This window comes from Falco peregrinus, chromosome 1 (assembly GCF_023634155.1).
Source record: "Falco peregrinus isolate bFalPer1 chromosome 1, bFalPer1.pri, whole genome shotgun sequence".
Classification (NCBI taxonomy): Eukaryota; Metazoa; Chordata; class Aves; order Falconiformes; family Falconidae; genus Falco; species Falco peregrinus.
Genome location: NC_073721.1, coordinates 24,181,678 through 24,200,389, shown reverse-complemented (window position 1 = coordinate 24,200,389; position 18,712 = coordinate 24,181,678). Strand labels below are relative to the sequence as shown.

Sequence of the window (18,712 nt, the reverse complement as noted above, 5' to 3'; positions counted from 1 at the left end):
TACAATATCCAACCGAGAATGATTAATAAGCATCCCATTTATTCACATATAACCAGCATTTAACAACATGGACAACAACTATGAAGTATATTTCAGTATCAAGCTTACAGACAATCAATTCATACAGAAAAGGATTAGGTTTTAATCACTTGAAAAAAGTATCTAAAGTTAAGAAGTGTGTTGCTATTAATTTTAAGTTTGGTACACCAAGATCATTATCTCCTCACACATAAATCAAAGAAAAATGGAGGCCTTAGAAAAACCTTACAAAATAAATAATCTTCAAGGTAACAGTACTATATAAACAGCTGGTTAGACAGTTCTCCACGCTGATATGACTCAACATCGTTAATGGATCTCACAATTTGATGCAGTCAGCTCCAGTCTCTTAGAAGACTTCTCACCCAAAGGCTTTGTAGTATCTATAGCAGAAGCAAACTTCTATTCACTGTTGGCTGTATGATAAGCTGGAGGGTTCCTCATGCTACACAGAACGGAAGAGTCTTCCGGCTCACAAAAGGAGGCTTGCTACTCTGTGCTTGGTGTGTTCCTTGAGCTCACACATCAAGGAAATCTTAAACAATATTTTAGAAGTGTGAAGCAATTCTAATTGGTTTTGTTTTCTGACTTAATTCTTCCAATTCAAGTAACTATTCCCTTTAATGCAAGGTTATATCATGCATAGCTACACTTACTGCTATTTACTACCCATAAATTTCAAGTGTTATTTATTGGCAATACATACCACCCATCACCAAGTCATCATGAGTTTCTCAGCATCATCTTCAAATTCTTCTAAGACAGCACACTTCTTAAAAACATCACCATTCACTAAGAAAGCTACAGTTTTGCCACAGGACAAACTTGTACAGATGAACAGTACTAATCAAATTCCACTAAATATTTGATAAATACAAACAACTTGGGAAAATACTCAGTGACCTACATCTGCAGTCCCACATTTTGAGTAAGAGTTGACAGAGAGTAGGGTATGTTCAAGTGTTGTTTTTTTCCTGAAGACTTCATGTATTACTGAGATACAATAAGCTGGGAAAAGCTATAGTAAGGAAAGTTTTGAACACTGAATTAGAAGCTGCCCCTACACCAAGCAGATTAACCCAAAAGATAAATGTTACATATTTTTGAAGTGCCACAAAAGATAAGTGAGATTTGCATTCCAACCTGCAAAAATGAAGTCCTAAAATTGTTAATATTTTCCTATTCACAAACACAGTATTTAAAGAAAGCTGAAAACAGTTATCAGCACTGCGAGGATGCATCTTCTGCCTCAGTCCAAAAACTTCCAGATTGTTTGATTTAAGGGCCCCTATCGATACTACACATACGCTCTGAAACAATTAATACAGCTACGTGCAGAAGATGTCCATCCACGCAAAGTTACCGACTCATAACTTCTGGATGAACATTTATTACCAAACACATACTCATTCCCAATTCATTTTGCACTCTACAATGCATTCAAGAAACCAAAATACACGTCTATCAGAATGCTTTTCAGTAACTGCAGCAGAAGACCAAGCCCACAAATGGATCTTTAAACAAGCACTTCTCAACAAAAAAGATGTTTGTCCACTTCCATCACTTCAGTCTTCCAGCAACCACTACTCGATCTGTAAAAACCTTTGTGCATATGCATGACTGATAGCAATCCCCACCTAAGCAGCCTCTTGTCTTCCAACTTTGCAAGGGCCGTGCTGTTTGTTCAGACACATAAGGGAATTAATCAGGCTGAAACATAGTCTAATTGAAAGATTTTTTTCAGCTAGATCAGTTAGCTCCTTGATCTATCTTGCCACACAGCAGCTGGCAAGAAAGAACAGCAGGTAACAAACTGCTTAAGCAGGGTAGCCACAGAACTTGAAACTATGCTGTGATGTTATAGAAATATAAACACCTACAATTGCTCTGAAAACTCAAGGACTGTATCAACCAGGCATCTTCTGCTGACACTACAGTCACTGTCAAAAAGAATATATGCAAATAAAAGTGACTATTGCTGCATTTTCATACAAATATACTTTGTAATGGAGTAATGAATGCCTCCAAGTTTAGCTCATCTTTTCATGAGGATAGCCCCAAAGGGCCTTTATTCAATTTAAAGGTGAATTTCCATCTCCATTTAAATAAGGGGATTCCTAAAAGATTTGAAAACTACACATTCAGATGCTTAAATCAAAGCAAGAATTGTTTTTCAGCATCCATGTCCAAACTGTGGTGAATTTCACAGCAGGTAAACAGCATAAGTAGTCTCAACTGGACTTTTTAAGACCTTTCAAAAGCCAAGAGATCCTTCTGTAACAAACAGATGCCTACTTCTGCAGGTTTTGAATTAAGGACTAAGGGGTGTTTTAAAGGAAACAGCAATAAAATACATTTAGCCTTTATTAAAAAAACCCCACAGATTAGACTAATTTTCAGCAATGAACATACTACACATACATACAGTACTTTTTTCCCCAAGGGAGGTGGGTGAGAAATTAAGTTTAAGAAATAGCACACCATAATTTTCAGCAGAACTATCAAGGAGGACAGTTATATTAGTCCAGAATACTGGACCAAACCTCAGAGATGATGAATTGGGCATGTACTTTCCAAGCACCTTTTAAATAATAAGCATTCAAACAATGAAGGCCTTAGAGGAAGGATGAAAAAGAAACCAAACCCACATATACAGTGAACAAATAACCAGGTAGCATTATAATCTCAATTACTACCCCATTAGCTCATGGCCTAAAAAATAAAAAAACAAACAAACCATGAAATAAACACATCATTTCAGGTAAGTAGCAGGCAGAAAATAAATTCGGTTGTTAAAGTCTCCAAACACTTGTTTATCGCCTAATATTTGCATAACAATCACCAATATAACAAGTTTACCTAAAACCTTTGCAAAGGAGGTTATACCTGTTCACCCATAAAGCCAGTAAAGGCCTTGGTGCCTAAAGAGCGAGGTTAAAAGTTAGGACACAAAAGGCACATACAAAAGGCAACTCTACACCTGTCTAGAATAAGCAGTCCAAAACCACAGGACTCAGAACCATATTAGAACATCTTACTACTGTTTCTGACTAAAAGTCTCCATGAAGTATATGGCAGCCCACAAGATTACTTTGAATGCTTATACAAGCTAACGGTCCAAAAAGCTTGGGAACTTCTGCACTGGAAGACACCATCAAAATTCCTTTTTCAAAGTGATGACAAAACAACATCGTACACCCTCTGCAACTCTGGATTAGTCTCATTCAGCAAATGTTTCTCTCTTTCTCCCTTCTCCCATAAAAACTTTGCATAGCTGGCCCTGAAAACTATCGAGATCTGACAGGCAGCCTGCAATGTCTAGTCCCTGAACCAGCATCACGTCTTCCGCAGAGCTCCATACCTGCATCCTGCTATCCAACTAGTCTATGTTACACATCTTTGAACCAAGTGGGGAAAAAAAGACAAGATGGCTGCCCCCACAGAATGAGATCAAAGCAGGGGACTATTTGAAATCCAACATATTTTTTATAACTACTATTAGAAGAATTGAGTTTCCCTTCATTATATACAAGGAATGCTCAGTTCAGTCAGTGAACTCACTTTGACAGTATCCTTAACTAGGTTTGGCCCAGTTTCTCTTCACGCGGCAGTTTAAGCCATTATACCTGCAAATACATAAAGATGCATGTCATATACACTCTGCCCTAGAGGTGCACTTGCTGCCATCTCCAGAAGCGAGACCAGGTCTTGTGTGGCCGGCGAGACCATCATTGGTTAAGCCCCCACACCTGTAAGTAAAACCCAGCTGCAAGTCAAACCCAGCTGCGAGGAGTAAGCTTGCTCAATTCCACATGCACATGCCCTAGGGCAAGTAATACTTTCCTTCCCCGAACAAGCAAAACATCCTTTGTGTTTACACTGTCAGACAGGCCAAAGCGTGTAGGATTTTTCGATTGTCTGAAAGACTTCAACAAGCCAGTTCCATACAACATCGAAATTCGAAAACCATTATTGTAGCTCATAAACGATCGAGTGGGATTTGTATTTGCACGTTATTAGTGGTGCTCAGGTTAAACTTGACGGAACCGCTCCAGGTAGAAAGGCATAAAGAACCAGGCTTTGGGAGTAAAACTGGATGCTGCTAGCGACACGGAGACCCTAAAGATCAAAAGAAATTCTGCAGAGACAGCTCACTCCTCTTGCAAGAAAAGTAAGAATTAAATGGCAAAATAATCAAAGCCACTACCGGGCTCCCCCAAGCCCCTCTGTCTGGAGCAGTTACATTACCCCAGAGGAGCGCTTTCTGCTTTAAGAGGCATTTCAGAAGCAAGGTCACGGGAGCTGCCCACCGAGGCGGCAGGCTCGCCCGCAGGCTGCTCCCACCGCCCCGAGCGCTGACCCGGCCTTCCCCGAGGCCCGGCGGGCGCCCGGGCTGGAAGGAGACGCCAGCCCGGCCTGCCCGGGTGCCCCCGCTGCCAGGAGGAGGAGGAGCCCCGCGCCGAGCCTCCTGCCCCTCCTGCCACACCAACAAAGAGGCCCCCGCCATTATCCGGCGAGGCCCCTCCGCCCCCCCCAGGCCCCCAGCAGCCACGGAAGGTCACCGGAGCAGAGCGCCCCGCACCGCCCGCCTCCGGGCGAGGGCACGGGCCGCCCCCAGCCCCCTGCCCGCTCGCCGCTGCCCCGCCGAAACGTAAACAAAACAGCCGGGCCCAGGCCCGGCCCCCGCGGTGCGGCCGCTCGCCCGCGCACCGGCCCGGCCCCACCGCCCCCCGCCGCCCCGGCGGGGCCGCAGCCGCCCGCTCCGCGCTCACCACCTCCCGGCGCCTCCTGCCTCGGCCGCTGAGTAATGAGCCGGGGCCGGACCGCGCACACGCACCGCGCTCCGCCCGCCCGCCGCGGCTGCGGCTGCCCTCCCCCTCCGCTCGCCCCGCCCCCGCCCCGCGCGCGCCGCCGCCCCCTGCCCTCAGCTCCGCGCCGGCGCTGCCCCTCCGCCGCCTCGCCCCGGCTCGGGCGCTGCGGAGCTGCGGGGCGCGACCCTGCCGGCACGGCTTCGCTCTGCCGGCCCCGAATCCTGTCGCCTGGAGCTGTGCCTTTCCCGAATGACATCCCCTCACCAGGCCTCCCTTCCTGCTGGGGCTTTCGCAAAGCGTTGCCGACCCTCAGGCCTTTGCCATCACGCTCTCCAGTGCCCTGGCACCCACCCCTCACGCTCTGGCATCGGTTTTTCTGCGGCTCCCAGCCATCGCCCCCGGCCCTGGCAGCCCCAGGCCCCCCGCTGCGTGCCCGGCGAGGCAGCGCTTTATCTCATTATTGGGTGTCTGGAGTGCTGTAACGTTTTCTTGTTCTGTATCTGCTCTGGCGCTGGGTTTCCTCTAAATCTTGAGTGCTTCTTTGTGGGATTCTGAGGTATTCATTACCATTGCCTTTGGCTCGTGGCACCTGACATCGGGTACTCTCTCCTCGGGTTTTCAATATTTTGTTTGGCATATATTATCGTCCTTTCTTTTTCTCTTTTCCCCAGGAATGTCCTGCTTAAAGACGAAAGGAGGCCTCTCGGCACCTTGAAGCCATGTCAATATCGTTGAAGCAACCCTTTGTATAATTTTAGTACACAGTACAAAAAATGCCTTATAAGCAGTATTTAAAAATAAATAAAATCTGCTAGTTAGGCACAGGACACTCTAAAAATGGACATTCCTCATTTAATTCATTGTCAAACAATTGAGTGGCCTATGTCACATTTTGGAATATGCCAAAGATTACACTGAGATTGTTGCTGCTAGCAGATTTTAGCCACCTGCATGGCTAAACAAGCATATATTTTTACATGGTAAAGGTGGTGCTTCAGAATATTCCAGTTCTGGGACAGCCCCAAAACTGAATTAGCCAGTTTTCTGCTTTGAGGCCTTTTCTTGTTGTGGTATGCTCAACCAAAGCCAGACATTGTGTTCCCTTCTATGTTTATGTGTGCCAAAGGCAAAGTTCAGCTGGCAGAAGGTACAATATGAATCTCCACAATACATTGCAGGCAAAATTTAATCTGGGTAGGTCATATTCATCTTCACCAGCAGATTAAACTAGCCCTGCTGATTTTGGCTCATGCACGTCATTGCACCTTCAGATGTTCCTTTCTACTGGCAAACTGACTTCCGGTGTTAACCTCTGGTCTCCTCTGCACAGCAAGAAACAGGTGAGGTGACATCATGTTCAGGCAGTTCAGTTATTTGCAGCCAGACCCATGGCCTTAGAGGTCACTGAGGTTACTCCTTGATCTTTTGGGGAGAGTTACTGTTCCTGATCACCCCATGTGAAGTAAGACTGCATTGAGATTTGCAAGCGAAAAAGGACCATAGTTCCTTTACAGTATAAAATGGTGTTTTGCTTAGGCTCCAGGTTTGTCACGTTTCTTTTTCAGGGCATAATCAAATTCTCATTAAGATTTTATAGTTTACAAAGTTGACACTTTTAAACGGATATGTATTTCTAAGTGACTTTTTAAAACTAGTCCTCACAACCTTGTACACCATCAGCATCTATTGCCATCTTGCATGTAGGGCTGCTAAGCAACAGAAATAATGATGCAGAAATTAGACAAGATCAGACTGGTGTGGTTGCAAAGCATGATGAAGAGCATTATATATTTTAATAGGGGCTCCAAAATATGTAAAGATTTTATGAAGGAAAACTGTGAAAGGAAGTTAAGCATTTCATACTGTAAATTTGCTACTTACCAGTATAATGGTTTTAAAAATAAAGAAAATATGGTAAATAGGCTTTAAAGTTCCTGTACACTATGCAAAATATACAAGACATAGGAATAATACCTCTCTAAGTAAGGACAAAGGTTTCTTTGATCGTGTGTATAATCAATTTTTCCAAATCAAGTCCCTATGTAAGAAAACAAAACTTTGACCGTGTCATTCAGCATCACTACAGTATTGTTTTCAAAACTGCTTTGCAGAATTATTTTCTTACAAGCAGAATGGTTATACTCATACATTGCATAGGTCTGGGCGGAAACTGTGTTCTGGATTCCCCTGGCTGATGTCCAAGAAAACACAAAACCTGATGCCCATGAAAGTAAACGGGTATTTTGCAATGGAATTCAACAAACCCAGCATTTTTCTCTGGACTCTTAACAGATTAGAAGGATACAGTAGAGAGCAAAGAGTATGGTTACAGTACAACAGAACATACACGCAAGCATACAGGAGATTCATATTTGTTCGTAGAGTATCAGTAGCAGAAGAGGGAAAAAATAGTTCTGCAGAAAAATATGAAGAGAGAAGACTACACAAGGAAGCATTGCTGCTGGGCAGGGGCCAAGGTCTTTGCAGCAAGGGCTCTCAGGCTGTGGCCCTGCTGAGGCCACAGAATGATATAACTTGGCAGGATTTTCGATGACAGGTTTGACAATAAAGGTGTGTGGTGGCCCATGAGAAAGCCTGAAAGCTGGTAAGGGTCTGTTGGCAAAATAATGGGAACCACCAACCTCAGAACTTGAATTTTCCTTTCCAAAATAAACACGGAATTTTATATATAAGCAGAATCTGATGAGCAGTTTTATTTAATAATAGAAACTCCAAAATTAATTAATGAACAATCTAGAACATGAAAATCATTCTCTGCTTACACGTAATTGTTAATCATTCTGTTACCTCCTCGGTTTTGTTGTCCATATAGCATTAGTCTTGGATTTGGACTGCTCCTTAAAATAAGCAGCTGTTGAGTGTTTAAAAGATACTTTTATTTTAAAAGTGCAGTAAAATGTGAATTATGCCAAAATACTGCAAGCTTTCTTACTTCCATATATTGGTATAAACGTATGTTTCTGAAAATTATATTAAAACGTCTGGGTTGAGCAATCATGAAATTGCATTACAAATGTAGTTTTATAATATTTTTATATTTTCATTAAGGTTCTATCAATTGCCACACTCTCAGTAGTAAACATGGTTTTAACATATTGATGTTTATAAACTGCAAAGCAAACACTTCAGGCTGAAATCTTTGGAGTCAAGGCAACAGATCTGAGTATTTGACCCAAACTTTGATGTACAAAACTCAAAATGTCAAAAATTAGAAACTATAATACAAAATAACAGGCCCAAAGCTATATGGAGTAGTCATTTTTGCCCACAAAACATCCATAGTAAAGAATAATGATCTATTTTTGCACCAAAATGGAGTAGCATAATACACATAGTAACTCAATATGCTTCAGCTGAGGGGGACTGTAGTCTATAGACTATAGACACAAGGTGGCAACTGCTTAAACCACAATAGCTGTTTTTCAAGTAAATATCCCATTATGCCTACAGTCATTTTTAGACAAGCTGAAAATAGAAACAAGGTATTCTAGGCATGTGCCCTTGCAGAACTGCTTTGCTGCTCTGCAGACTGAAGAGGAAAGACCTGTCACGTCAGGAGAGGTGCTGGAGCTAAGGCAGCCCGATCTGCCCCCCGTATAACCACCGGCGCAATGATGCACTCTTTAGATAGCTGTGCTGCTTACTGGGTGCTTGCATCAGGGACGGCACCAAGAGACTACCAAGCCTCATACAGTTCGCTGCTGTTGTTTCACATGGGCACCAGTGATACAGCTAGGAGCCGTCCGAGGAGTATCAAGAAGGATAACAGAGCCCTGGGAATGGCAGTAAGGGACTCTGGACTGTAAGTAGTTTTTTCATCAATCCTCCCAGGCAAAGGGAAGGTGTTTGAAAGGGCCAGTTGAATCTGGTGAATCAACAAATGGTTTTGGGACTGGTGCCACTGCCAGGGGTTCGGCAGAGAAACCGGTCTACTGTGGGCAGATGGGGTCCATCTGTCAGAGAAGGGAAAGAGCTTCTTCGGTCATAGGCTTGCCAAGATGGTGAAGAGGGATTTAAACTAAAGTTACTGGGGGAGGGGAACCTGAATCCATCCCACTCCTACCAGTTTGATGCCAGTGCCAGCAGTAGATGCCCAGAGTGTGGAGAAGGATCACAGGTCACCAGGAGAGCACCTGAAGAGCAGCACAAAGGAATTCCAGGCACTCCAGCCAGTAAGTCATCTTCATGGGGGGCCCAACTTAAATGCCTCTATACAAATGTACATAGCATGGGGAATAAACGTGAGGAGTTACAGACGTGCACGCCTTGCGGCTACGATCTTATTGGAATCTTATAGAGAGATTTGGTGGGATGGTTCCTATGACTGGACTGTTGGACTGGAAGGATACAGACTCTTTAGGAAGAGCAGGCAGGGGAAATGAGGAGAGGGTGTCACCTTCTATGTCAATGACCAGCTGGAATGCATGGAGCTCTGCCTGCGGACAGATGAGGAGCTGACCAAGAGCTTATAGGTCAGGATTAAAGGGAGGGCAGGGACAGGTGACATTATAGTGAGTTTCTGCTACAGGTCATCCAACCAAGAAGACCAAGCAAATGAGGTCCTCTATAGACAGATTGGAGCAGCCTTACATTCACAAGCCCTGGTCATCATGGGGAACTTCAATCACCCCCATATCTATTGGAGGGAAAACACAGCAGGGCGTAAGCAATCCAGGAAGTTCCTGGGATGCATTGATGATAACTTCCAAGGAGCCAAAGAGGAGAGATGCTAGGCTGGACCCTGTACTCATCAACAAGGAAGCGCTGGTGGGAATGTGAAGCTCAAGGGTAGCCTTGGCTGCAGTGACCATGAAACAGTGGAGTTCAAGATCCTTAGGGCATTGAGGAGGGCAAAAAGCAAGATCACTGCCCTGGACTTCAGGAGAGCAAACTTTGGCCTCTTCAGGGATCTGCTTGGTAGAGTACCATGGGTAAAGCCCTGGAGGGAAGAGGGGCCAAAAAAGCTGGTTAATATTCAGGGATCACCTCCTCTAAGCTCAGGAGCGATGCATCACAACAAAGAGGGAGGCAGAAATGCCAGGAGGCTTGCACGGATGAACAAGGAGCTTCTGCACAAACTCAGACACAGAAAGGAAACCTACAGAGGGTGGACACAAGGACAGATAGCCTGGGAGGAATACAGAGCAATTGTCTAAGCAGCCAGGGATCAGGTTAGGAAAGCTAAAGCCCTGACAGAATTAAATCTGGCCAGGGATGTCAAGGGCAACAGGAAAAGCTTCTATAGGTACATCGGTGATAAAAGGAAGATTAGGGAAAATGTGGGCCCTCTCCAAAAGGAAAAAGGAGACCTGGTTACGGGGGATATGGAGAAGGATGAGGTACTCAATGACTTTTTTGCCTCAGTCTTCATTGGCAGGTGCTCAAGCCATACTACCAAAGTCACAGAAGGCAAAAGCGAGGACTGGGAGAATGAAGAACCACCCACTGTAGGAGAAGATGAGGTTTGAGACCATCTAAGGAACCTGAAGGTACACAAGTCCATGGGACCTGATGAAATGTGTCTGTGGGTCCTGACGGAAGTTGCTAAGGCATTGTCCATCATATCTGAAAAGCTATGGCAGTCCAGTGAAGTTCCCACTGACTAGAAAAGGGAAACATAACCCCCGTTTTTAAAAAGGGAAAAAAGGGAACTACAGGCCAGTCAGTCTCACCTCTGTGCCCCGCAAGATCATGGAGCAGATCCTCCTGGAAACTACGCTAAGGCACGTGGAAAATATGGAGATGACTGGTGACAGCCAGCATGGCTTTACTAAGGCCAAATCACACCTGACAAATGTGGTGGCCTTCTATGACAAGGTTACAGTGATGGTGGATAAGGGAAGAACAACTGATGTCATTTACCTGGACTTGTGCAAAGCATTTGATCCTGTGCCAAACAGCATCCTTTCTTAAGCAATCTTCAATAGATTGCATTGCCAAAAATTTAATTTCATGGGACTTCTTATGCTCAGCCACCTGTGCAAGCATGCAGCCACTGTAATCCTATCACTTATTTCTTTTAGACATTTATAGATCATCGTCACATAGGCACCTAGGTAGCTTGCAGCAGTGAAAGCTGTCTTCTGGAAATTAAGCAAATTAACAAACCTCACTAATTATTTCATCAAGAAGAGACCAACAGGAACTGTGGGTATTCAGAGGGCCCAGTTTTTCCACATTAAGGCTTGACAAGACACAACCAGGATCAACATCCATTTCCTCTTATGAAAATAGGTTAATAAATATTGTTTGCTAAGGGAGATAGATATGGAAAGAAAACCCAGACTTTGAAACATTTTAGCAAATTTCAGAAGTGATACAAATGTTTACGTGAAATAAAGATGTTTGGTAATAGTATCTTTTCTTAAACATTTTTTTTGCCATTATTTGTGGCACAGAAGCTGCATTTCACATAAGAAAGTTAAATGGAAATTTGCTAGAAACTAATTACAACCAAACCCATATTAACTGACATAATACAGCCTAAAAAAGTGTACAAAGAAAAATGAAGCAAGAATCACACATTCTACTTGTTGATAAATACAGCTGATGTTACAATGTTTAATTCTAATAATGAAATAGAAAAAAAGAAGTTAATAAAAGAACATTGTAACAGGTAGATTTTTTAATGTAATTATGTCTTGAAAAGCAGTATGAAATTAACTTCAAGTTACTAGCTGGAGGGACCTCTTTTAATGGAACTAGAAACAGTAGTTGCCAAATGTTGTTTCACACTTTAATTCTGACTATTAGCAAGTAATGATGAACTGGGGTAGATATTTTTTTTCAGTAGTAGCCAAAATGAATTGAGCACTTGCTAGCTTGAGCAAATGTAACAGAAGGCAAGCAGCCACCATGGGGCACCATGCGACAGGTTATAAATGTTAACCTGAAGGTAGGGCCATGTTCATGGCTAAGGGATATGAAGCTCAGTAAAAACGACATTTCTGTATGTCTAGTCAAGAGACTGTTCTCTGAAATATCATTAATACTATTAACCCCTTCTTTGCTGATCCTGAAAAGTTATTTCTGAGCAGCCATAATTCCATGTACAGCCAGTTTATACTAATAGGTATACCAAGTAAACAGGCAGCAAAGTATGTAGAATCATTAGACAGTCAGCCAACTAGAAATTGTTTGTGGAGGGAAAAGTAGTTTAACTATTAGAAAACAGTGTTTATGGTATCACGTGCCTCATATTTCTATACACTGACATTAACACAGCATTCGGTGTTCTTTATTTATACTACTATTCAATTGAAATTTTTCACGGGCAAATTTAGGAAAAGTTCTTGTGGTTTGGCATTATCTGAGGACAACATTAGACAGTGGTTCACTGGGCTGGATTGTGGCAATGTATTCTACCTAAGTCACAAGCACGTTGGTGTGGTTTCCTTACTGGGGAAAGATTGATTGTAAATGTGTGCAGCTTTTCAGCTGCGGGGTTTAGTTAAGCAATCTGCCAAACATACTTCTAATTTGTATCTGTACCTCACTCCTGTCTTTCTAAATCACATACTGACATGCCTGATCTCCCTTCTTGCACACTTATCAATGAAGTTTAAGTATTTGGCTTTCTAAGATTAATTCCAGAGCAAAAGGCATTTCCAGGATTCATAACAAGGCCACAGGGACTTTTTTATCAGCTGTTTCCCTCTTGTTGTTGTAACGTGGTCATAGTTGGAAAAGCCCTGTACCATCCTTTGTTCATGGTTTGTTACATGGGACCATTCAAAGTGACCAAAATTGGGTGACCTTACACTGAACAACACCACTGACAACTCTGGTGCTGAACTCAGGGGGATACCAAAGGCAAACTTTCAGCTATGTTCTCTCCAACCAGCATTCAATGTACGTCAGCCCTGAATTTGCTCATTGCGTCCTTCTGGTTAAAAAAAGACTTATCAGGAATGCACCAATTCTTGTCAGAGTTTTAAAATTTCAACTTCTAAATGCAAACACCTCCCCCATCTTAGTAAATGTGTCATAGATTATCTCTGAAAAGAGCTAGAAAATGACTGTATTTCAAATGAAATTGGTCAACACCAATTATCCGACATCCTGTCTAAATGCCTTATTAAGATCCCATACAAAAACTAATGACTTCTGAATGTAGTTTTGAAAAACATCTAAATGTGGGGACTTTGATCTAAATGGTAGGTAGAAGAACAGAGATAACTTAGCTTTATCTCTTTTGATTTGTTTTTTTATTATGAACTGACCAAAGCATTTTGAAGACAATTAATAGTGCGTATTAGGTCTATACTACACACTACTAACCAGTAAACTACACTGGTCAGAATAAGGAGGATAACTGCAATAGCAAATTATTCCCCTTGGATGAAACTGTACCTCTTTGTGCTAGTTTGGTGCCTGTACACATCTCTGCATTGCAGAACACTACCCTGTGACCACTTACATACAGTCATTTTAGGATTTTGGAATTCTGAATATTTAATCACTTCAGCTATTGTAGAGAAAAATTACTTTCACTCTATAAATAAAGTGTTAACCTGATATATATGGGTATATCTGAATGTATGCAGGTTTCGTTGTGGTGGTGAAGAGCAAATCAATATTTTTTTTTTTGCTTTCTCTTGAGAGAAAAGAGATCCCCCCCATCCCTGCCCCACCCCCCCTCCCCAATCAGCATCCACATCATTGCAGAGTAAAATGGCTATTTTAAATGAAACTATACATGGAGTGTACACATGGAATTCCATCACCATATTCCAGAAACGTTTAAAGAAGTTTCACTCTCTTTCCTCAGAGTAATGGCCTGAACTTACAGTTATTTAGAGAGTAACTCCATTATAGTCTGAGCGCATTTGGCATTAAACAGTGTCAGTTTGCACTTCATATCATTAATTGCTAGCTTCACACCCTCTCTCCTTGTATCCCATAAAGATGCATTGGAGGATGTATCATAGGAATATTGCTCCTCATTGAATTACTCATGGGATCAGCAGAGCTGCAAGCAGGTATCACAAACATGAGCCACTTGCCCAATCACATTTTATTGCCTCACATCACTTTTCAAAAGCAGTGTAAGAAGCAAAAGCAAATTAAACATATTGTATTAAAAATGATATTTTATCTAATCCATTCATAGAAGTTTCTAAAATTTAGAAACTCCCTGGAGTTTGATCAAGCCTTTGCCGACTATTGTTCTTAAGGAAAACCAGTTACTGTCACAAGTGGCAGGTAAGAGTCATGGTGCCTTCCTGCCCCATTCAAACACAAACTTGAAAACAAATCCCAAAACACCTCCATTCACAGTTTGGTGGGGGTTTTGTTATTAACTTATGAATTATGTCTTAAACAGTAACAGACTGTTAAGATACGTTTGTTCAGCTTTTAATTTTATATTAATGTCCATCCTTTCTTTGCATCTTGCTTACATATTGGCCCCTTCTCTTTTTCTTCAAAACTGAGATCAGGCCCACACAAATCACAGCTGATTCCCATTAAGATATTGCTGTGAAACAGCCCTGACAGCAAAGACTAGAACAAAAGCATAGACTCACAACCCTACACTACTTTGCTAAACTAAATATAGATGACTGGACTAAATCCAATCTGCTTAGAAACCATTATGGAAATAAAACTTTAATTTGTATGTGTAGTGGGCACAGGCATGACGCATGGAAGTTCATTATCAGAAGTGTTTAGGTCCTGTTATATGACTTGAGCAGATTTAAAACAAAAATGGATATTGAGTGATTTTCTGAAAGCTCAAGTGAGCTCCATTTACCTCTGACAGCTCAAGCAGTTTATGATCCACTCCATGGGACTCTGAACTAAAACCAGTTAAAATTTAACATAAGCGCTGTGAGTCTTCTCTGTTTAAGAAACCCCATGCCTGACCTGTGGTTGTAGTTTTGACAGCTTGCTTGTACCACTGTCAGCTGAGAAGGAAATAATAATCCTCACCTTTATGTAAACTTTAAGAGCTTCCCACACTTCAGCTTCTGTGGGATAAAAAGGCATTAATGTAAGAGAATAATTGGATTCTGACCATTGCCAGTTCTCAGAAATCTGGACTGAATATACAGGAGATCCTAAGCCTCCATGCAGCAGTTCCTTCACTGGGATAAAGTCTTTCATCTTGTTAACCTTATTTCATAGTGATCAAGTTATATAAAATTTGCCACAACTATATACATGTCATCTTTACACAGTAAGGATTTAATAGGTGGTTAGAATGAATGCAACTGAAGCTCTCATACTGTCTCTTTTGAGGTTATGAATCTGAAATATTACTTTGGTTCACATCAATATGATGTGAGTAATTTTCTAAAATAGCTGTTTTCAATGACTATTTAGAACAGAGAAGGAACCATGGGTGAGAATTTGATTTCACAAATCTGGACCCGTTGCTTACACCAGCAGAACTACTACAGGTTTGCCTCGGGCCCAAGTTTTCATGAGAAGAATGATTGAGTCTTTTCTTAAAGCAATGGAGCATAAAGCATTTAGGAAAATTGATTAGCTAATCAAACCAACATTTCTACCTGATTTAATGGGAACATATTATGGAGGACAAGAATCAGGACTGGAGATAGTCTTACCGTCCAAGGAAGGACAAGACCTTAAGAAGAACATGGCTGAGAGTCAGCTGATAAATCAAACAGTATGAGGATCTAGGGTAATGACGATCTCAGCTTCTGGTGGTAAAACAATCTTGAGTTGTGTTTACCATAGACATGGACAGCAAAAGAGATGGTTGCTTGATATGAATATTTTCTTGTAGCTTCTGGCCTTTTGTATAATACTGTATTTTCTGTCATCCGGTTTTTGAGGGTCTTTAAAAATAAAATCCTGTCTGCTCTATCTAAATACTAACATTATTGTAAAAGTGGCTATTTGCCACTGCAATTCATAACATAATGTCGATAAGTTCTGAGGTTTTTTGTTCTGGTTTTTTTTTGGAAGTAAATGAATTAATTCAGACTTTTTGGACTCAATGGGACTTCTATTCAGCTCAAACCAGAAGAAAGCTGTTTTGAAGATTGAAGGAATAAAATAGAATGCCAAGAGTAGCAGAGCTGGGAAGAATGAAGGAACAATTAATGTGAAGAGCTTACTGAATATGTCCAATAGAACTTTCCTTTTTTTTGTTTTGCTAAGTTTTTTTTTCTCTTCACTTTCTTATGCCCAGCTTACAGTTGCCCTGCAGTATCCCATGAGCTCGCTTTGCCCTGCTCTGAGCACAGCTGTACCCTGCAATAATTAACCAGAATTTTTCAGATTGAGCAATATTAAACAAAACATGAAATTCCCTTCTTTCAGTTGTTTTTTCTGCCAGACAGACCCACCAAAATCTTATCCTCTTTGTTTATTGAGTCTGAAGGATTTTGCTGCTCATAAAAGACACACTCACCCCCTTAGACCTTCAATCTCTGCTTTGGTGTAGTGCTTCTCTCTGGATTGGCAGGGGACTGAAAGTGACATCAGTCTACAGGGTTTTAGATCTAATGCTCCCGTGTGCGTCAGGTAATCCAATTGAGTTCTTATATGTCGACGGACCCAGAGATTTATATTGAGCCACTTCCTAAAAGCTGACTCTTATTACCTAGTGGGTGAACTACCAAAAAAAAAAAAAAAAAGAAAGAAAGAAAAAAAAAAGGGTGGAAGGTAGAGAAAAAGAAAAAAGAAAAGGAAGGAGTGTAAACAGCCTCAGCAGACATGACGCTGCCCTCAACTTCAAACCAGGAGCTGCTAGGCTTGGCTTGCAAGCAAGAGAAGGAGCCTTACTGTTTATTTGCTTAGCCACTTGCCAGACCACACAGTGCTTAGTTACAAGATATAAACAAAGCAGTAAAAAGAGAGAAAGGAAGAAAGACAGAAAGCAGAAGGAAAGGAAGAAAAAGAAAGAAAAACCAAGAAGCAAAAGACCAAACAAATCCTGAATATGTTTTATGTGACATCTACAGCTACGATGATCTAAACAGTCAGTATTGGGCAAAAATATAGAAGATTTCAGACTATTCTGGATGCATCATCTGTCCAACTTGTACAGGTAGGTTCTTACATATCTCTCTTAATTGCTTTATCAATTAAATAAGTATCAAAGCATTCACCTTCTTGAGTTTGCACAACAGTATCTAATATTTACCCTGTTGGTGTCTTTTACATTAAAACTAATTTCATTTCTCTCAGGTCATTAGCTAATTCTGATTAGAAGGCTAGTTGCTTGTATAAAAAATTATAATATAGAGTTGGTCAGACTGTGGTCCACAGAATGTTAGTATGTTAGTGCTCAGACCCTCCCGCCTTCTGTAGTTAGAAACATTCACCTATGACAGAATTTCACTGATAAAAATTCAGAGAACCTTAGCCTATTTTTACGTTCTATTGAAGGAAAAGGAATAGAAGGCACTAAATGGTTACTGCTCTTATGGCAGGGATAAGTCTTCATTTGTATAACACATTCCACATGATTCTGGAAAACGTGTTTCAGTACATTATTTATTCATGGATTTATAGTGAGTACTATTATTTAGGAAACAGCACGGAACTCCAAACAGTAGAAAGATTAGCAGTGATTACCACCTGGGACTAAAGTCTCAATTAAGAAACTGGTTTCCTAATTTCTTCTCTACTTCTCTCTAATGTGTTTTCAGGCAAGTCCCTGGATTACAGTTTGCAGTTTCTAAAATAAAAGCAGCCCTATTTTATGGAAGTTTTAGCATATGCTTTGTAAACATTACTGATTTAGAAATTTTTAGATGGACATTCCAGAGGAATACAAATAATGGTAATTTACTGTTTACATCTAAAGTGGATCAGTAATGAGAGCAAACTGCACCATCCTCAGTGAGGTGGTAAAAGAAGGCACTGAGACTTTCTCAGGTGGTAGAGCCAGTCAGCATCAGAATCAAGACCAGAAGCTTTGGTTATCTCTCTCCACTGCAAACAAAGGTCTAACAATAACACTTTCAGGACTCAAAAAGTAGCTCTAGAGTACCTGTGTAACATATTAACAACAGGCAAACCACAACAGCATTGACTACAGCTGCTTGAGAAGCTAAGGAGAGACTTTGGGAAGCTTGGACAGTATAGGCTAAAATCTTAGCTTAGTCTTTACTTTGAAGTAAAGAGGAAATTGGAATTTGGCCCTGTAAGTCTGATTCTGTGGGATGCTGAGTTTGTTTTCTCTTGGCATCAGTAACATTTTTTGTCTTTGAGGAACATTGTCCATAGATCTTGGAAGTCACATCCTTTAACACCCTTACCCCTCAGCTCATGAAATTCATTACAGAGCGGCACATAACCACACTGTTCAGGTAATCAGATTTCAACTCCTTCCTTCAAAAATTAGACTTTTTGAAGACTGGCCCAACCCATGAGAAGTTTGTGATTTCCTGGCAATGAAATATGGCTCACTTCAGCAATGAAACTTATCCCCCTTGAGTGCCGAATACTTTGCAATAGTCTGGTTAATTCTCCTATTGATTAAAGTGCACGTTTCTAAGAAAGGAAATAAAAAAAAGAAATTTACATTAGAGGGTGAAAAAATATTGTAAAATGAAGGATGTATCATTACAGCTATAACTTCTGTGGTATAATCTTTCTAAGGAAAAGTCATGCTTTTGCAACATGGCAACTCCCTTATAGACTTGTTAGTGTTTACAGATTGGGCTCTGCCTCTCTACTTTATTTGAACAGAATTTTTTAACATCATTTTAAGAGTTTCTTCAAATTATAAATCCATAAATTTCCACCCCGTATTTCAGAGTTGAATTTCATACTTAATGAAATCCATATCTCTGGTATGAGGAATGCAGTGTATTCTCTCCAAAATTATAACAACAAGTGTATAATGAGTCACAGTATAA

At 41.2% G+C, this 18,712-nt stretch overlaps 2 protein-coding genes across 12 annotated transcripts in view; one reads left to right on the top strand and one right to left on the bottom strand.

The window, feature by feature from the left end:
* MAPK8 (mitogen-activated protein kinase 8) overlaps positions 1 to 18,712 on the bottom strand; it is a 167,056-nt gene that overhangs the window by 45,671 nt on the left and 102,673 nt on the right. For 2 of the 6 annotated variants that reach the window (XM_055793567.1, XM_005242574.4), the window contains exon 1: positions 3,601 to 4,495. The exons of 1 other annotated variant lie outside the window; for it this stretch is intronic. The gene's annotated coding sequence lies outside the window, so the exon portion shown is untranslated. Of the gene's footprint in view, positions 1 to 3,600; positions 4,506 to 4,811; positions 4,833 to 18,712 lie in introns of those variants that run through there. 3 more of the 6 variants (XM_055793570.1, XM_055793568.1, XM_055793571.1) reach the window with 3 other exon arrangements.
* Positions 16,262 to 18,712, top strand: part of FRMPD2 (FERM and PDZ domain containing 2) — a 77,141-nt gene continuing 74,690 nt past the window's right edge. For 5 of the 6 annotated variants that reach the window (XM_055793532.1, XM_055793542.1, XM_055793538.1 and 2 more), the window contains exon 1: positions 16,263 to 16,893. The gene's annotated coding sequence lies outside the window, so the exon portion shown is untranslated. Of the gene's footprint in view, positions 16,894 to 18,712 lie in introns of all 6 variants that reach the window. The other variant, XM_055793519.1, reaches the window with a different exon arrangement.